Here is a 4841-nt window from a genome sequence, read left to right on the forward strand (position 1 = left end):
TCGCGCCACCCAGTGACCTTAATATTAGGATAGGTTTTTTTAAAAAAGAAAATTCATTCCATATGTACATATTTCCATTCTTCATAATTTAAACATATATAGTTTTTAAATTGATTATTATTAAAATGTTTGTTTATAAGATACATAATCCTTCCAAGTGTGAGTCATAAACTCTAGAATAATAATATCCTCCCTCCTTTTTTAAAGTACCAGTCTTGTCAGTTGATCACTATAAGCATCCAAAGCTACCATTCACTGAAATCTTTTCAGGTTAACACGTGTTCTCTAAAGAGGACATTGAGTTTCAAAACAAAATAATAGGAGAGACTTTATAAGAACTTGAGTATAAATCATTTTCTGAAAAATAATATTTGAAAAATTCCTTGCCTTTTATTTCAACATGTATGCTAGCTAAAAGATAAAAAAAAAAAAATTTTAAAAGATAAAAGCAAAAAGGGATGATTTTAATTTTTTTCTTTTGAAGAGGAGCATTCATACTGAAGGTTTGTTCCCACTAACCAACCCCATCTTCAAAAAGCTCATTGATATGGATCAGTCCCAAATGAGAATTCCATAGGTATTCACCATCTTATTAAAATAAGTCTAGAGTCATTTTTCAAGGAGTGTAAAAACCTTCAGTAGAGCCTAGTAACTGCAGAGTTTTAGAATAAAAACTACAGAGCAAATGAGTGGCCTTTCTGAAGCAAATCAAAACAAATGCTAAAATGGCACTGATTAAAAAAAACAGAAAACAACAAATGTTGTCGAGGGTATGGGGAGATTGCAACACTTAGCCACTGCTTGTGGGACTGTAAAATGTTACAGCCACTATGGAAAACAGTATGGCACTTTCTAAAACAAACTAGAAATAGAACTACCTTATGATACAGTAATTCCACTTCTAGGTATGGTTGTAGATTGAACTGTGACCGCCCCCCCCCCCCCGAAATACGTGTTTTAAGTTCTAAACTCTATGCCTCTGATTATAATCCCCTTTGGGAATGGGTTGTCTTTGTTATTTTAATGAGACAGATCAGTGTAGGGTATAACCTGAGTCAATCTTTTTTTGAGATAAAAAAAGAGATTAAATGCAAGCTAGCAAGGAGAGAAGGGGAAAGGTAGATGCCAAGACACATGAAGATCTCCAAGAAAACAGGAAGCAGAAACTGAAAAGACAAGGACTTTCCTCCAGAGCCAACGGAGAAAGCAAGCCTTCCCCTGGAGCCAGTGCTCTGAATTTGGACTTCTAGGCTCCTAAACTGTGAAAAAATAAATTTCTGTTCATTAATACTTGTGGTATTTCTGTTATAGCAGCACTAGATAACTAAGATTTATACTTTACAGATCTAATACTAAAGGCAGAAACACATATGCACACCTACGATCACTGTAGCACTGTCATAGATTGAATTGCGTCCCTCCAAAAATCTGTCAACGTGGCTAGGTCATCATTCCCAGTATTGTAATGATTGTCTACCATTTTGTCATCTGATGTGATTTTCCTATGTTGTAAATTCTATCACTATGATAATAATGAGATGGGTTAGCCAGCAGTTATATTGATGAGATCTACAAGATTAGATAGCGTCTTAAACAAATCTCTTTTGAGATGTAAAAGAGAGAAGTGAGTAGAGGGACCTCGTACCACCAAAAAAGCAGTGCTGGGAGCAAAATTCATCCTTTGGGCCTGAGGTTCCTGAGCTGAGATGCTCCCAGACCAAGGGGAGACTGATGACAAGGACCTTCCTCCAGAGCCGACAGAGAGAGAAAACCTTCCCCTGGAGCTGGTGCCCTGAATTTGGACTTCTAGCCTACTGGACTATGAGAGAATAAACTTCTCTTTGTTAAAGTGATCCACTTGTGGTATTTCTGTTACAGCAGCACTGGATAACTAAGACAAGCACCATTCATAATAGCACAAAGATGGAAACAACCTAAGTACCTGCCAATGGATGAATCAATAAACAAAATGTGGTACATGCATACAATGGAATACTACGTACCCATAAAAAATAATGAAGAGCAGAATTCTGGGAAGATGGTGGCATAAACAAACCATTGTTCCAACCCTCCCTCACAAATACAACAAGGCAATGGTGCTTGCCTTTGAAGGATTCTGAACTGGGGAGCAGAGGAAAGCAGCGAGAATTGCAGACAGGTAAGAATCAATAATGAGTTGCATATGGTAGCAAAATTGCTTCTCCCAGTCCCTGCCCCTCCTCCAGTCATGCAGGCTGCTGGCTGCTGTGAACTGGGGTAGTGGACCCCGAAAAACAGCTTGCTTCTCTGGCCACCACAACTCCTGCCTGTACAAAGAGACAAGACCCCAAGCTTCTGCCCTAAAATCAAGGCAGGCGTCCCTGGGCATCCATTTGGAGTGTGCCAGCACCTTCCCCACCAAGACACTGTCTATTGCAAGCCTACTTAGAATTGCTACAGAAGGCCCATGCAGTGGAGTCTGCTCTCAAAGTGAACACTCTACCTGCCTCCTTTTGCACGCCATAGCTCAGGTCTCTAAAACCAACAGGACAGACCTCCCGAGGAGTCAGTTGTGATCTATCTGCTCCCCCTTACAGGTGGCACTGAGGACTGCTGATTGAAGCTGCTGTGTGCTAGGAAGCATGCATCTCGGGTGGAGGCTAAACCCACAGCCAACATACTATGGGGTAGGCTCTGATAGCAACAAGGCTGACCTCCTTTGGGGTCTGTTTGGAGTGTAACTACCTCTCTCCTAACCAATAACTGTCAGCTGCGGGACTGATATAAACTCCTACAGAAGGTTCCCTACAGTGGAGTCAGGAGGAAGGTCACCTAAGTGGAGACTGCTCCTCCAAACACCACAGGGCCAACGGGGCTCTGAAACCAATAAGACAGATCTGTCAGAGGCCCTTCTGGGGAGTGCTAGCCCCCCCTCCTCCTTAAACAGAGAAAAGTCTGCCTGTGCTTCCCCTGACTGCCAGCTCAGATAAAAGCAGCTCCTACAGAGGAGGGAAGGAAAACTTGGCCAAAACTGGACAGTGACACCCAGCCCCAAAGGGGGCTTGCTGGGTGTGGGTTTTCTGACTAAAGAATGATTGCAGAAACAGAGAAAGAAAGGGAGTAATAACCAGAGAGAGATGACTGTGTCCCTTGGTGGACAGATTGATTAGTACGAGATATCTCACCTGAGTGGTGGTACCCACTGATGGACAGACTGAAGACAGCATGAGTTTCTTGCAGAAAGTACTCCAGGCAAAAACACCAAATGCAAGGGAAAACTGAGAAAGTTAACACCCTCAAAAATTCCAGTGCCCCAACAAAAAATCACGAGACACACAAAGAACAGAGAAACAATAAACCATTCAAATGAATGTGACAAAAGGAGTGAAAGCACTAATAATTCACCCTGATCAAGTGGGATTTACACCAAGTATGCAAGGCTGGTTTAATATCAGAAAAACCATTAATGTAATCCATCACATAAATAAAACAAAAGACAAAAACCACATGATCTTATCAATTGTGCAGAAAAGGCATTTGACAAAGTCCAACACCCATTTATGATAAAAACTCTTACCAAAATAGGAATTGAAGGAAAATTCCTCAACATAATAAAGGGCATCTATGCAAAGCCAACAGCCAATATCACTCTAAATGGAGAGAACCTGAAAGCATTTCCCTTGAGAACGGGAACCAGACAAGGATGCCCTTTATCACCACTCTTATTCAACATTGTGCTAGAAGTCCTAGCCAGGGCAATTAGGCTAGACAAAGAAATAAAAGGTATCCGGATTGGCAAGGAAGAAGTAAAGTTATCACTATTTGCAGATGACATGATTATATACACAGAAAACCTTAAGGAATCCTCCAGAAAACTATTGATACTAATAGAAGAGTTTGGCAGAGTCTCAGGTTATAAAATAAACATACAAAAATCACTTGGATTCCTCCACATCAACAGAAAGAACACCGAAGAGGAAATAACCAAACCAATACCATTCACAGTAGCCCCCAAGAAGATAAGATACTTAGGAATAAATCTTATCAAGGATGTAAAAGACCTATACAAAGAAAACTACAAAGCTCTACTACAAGAAATTCAAAAGGACATACTTAAGTGGAAAAACATACCTTGCTCATGGATAGGAAGACTTAACATAGTAAAAATGTCTATTCTACCAAAAGCCATCTATACATTTAACGCACTTCCGATCCAAATTCCAATGTCATATTTTAAGGGGATAGAGAAACAAATCACTAATTTCATATGGAAGGGAAAGAAGCCCCGGATAAGCAAAGCACTACTGAAAAAGAAGAAGAAAGTGGGAGGCCTCACTTTACCTGACTTCAGAACCTATTACACAGCCACAGTAGTCAAAACAGCCTGGTACTGGTACAACAACAGGCACATAGACCAATGGAACAGAATTGAGAACCCAGACATAGATCCATCCACGTATGAGCAGCTGATATTTGACAAAGGACCAGTGTCAATTAATTGGGGAAAAGATAGCCTTTTTAACAAATGGTGCTGGCATAACTGGATATCCATTTGCAAAAAAATGAAACAGGACCCATACCTCACACCATGCACAAAAACTAACTCCAAGTGGATCAAAGACCTAAACATAAAGACTAAAACAATAAAGATCATGGAAGAAAAAATTGGGACAACCCTAGGAGCCCTAATACAAGGTATAAACAGAATACAAAACATTACCAAAAATGATGAAGAGAAACCCGATAACTGGGAGCTCCTAAAAATCAAACACCGATGCTCATCTAGAGACTTCTCCAAAAGAGTAAAAAGACCACCTACAGACTGGGAAAGAATTTTCAGCTATGACATCTCCGACCAGCGC

The sequence above is a fragment of the Elephas maximus genome, chromosome 4, assembly GCF_024166365.1.
Source record: "Elephas maximus indicus isolate mEleMax1 chromosome 4, mEleMax1 primary haplotype, whole genome shotgun sequence".
Lineage (NCBI taxonomy): Eukaryota > Metazoa > Chordata > Mammalia > Proboscidea > Elephantidae > Elephas > Elephas maximus.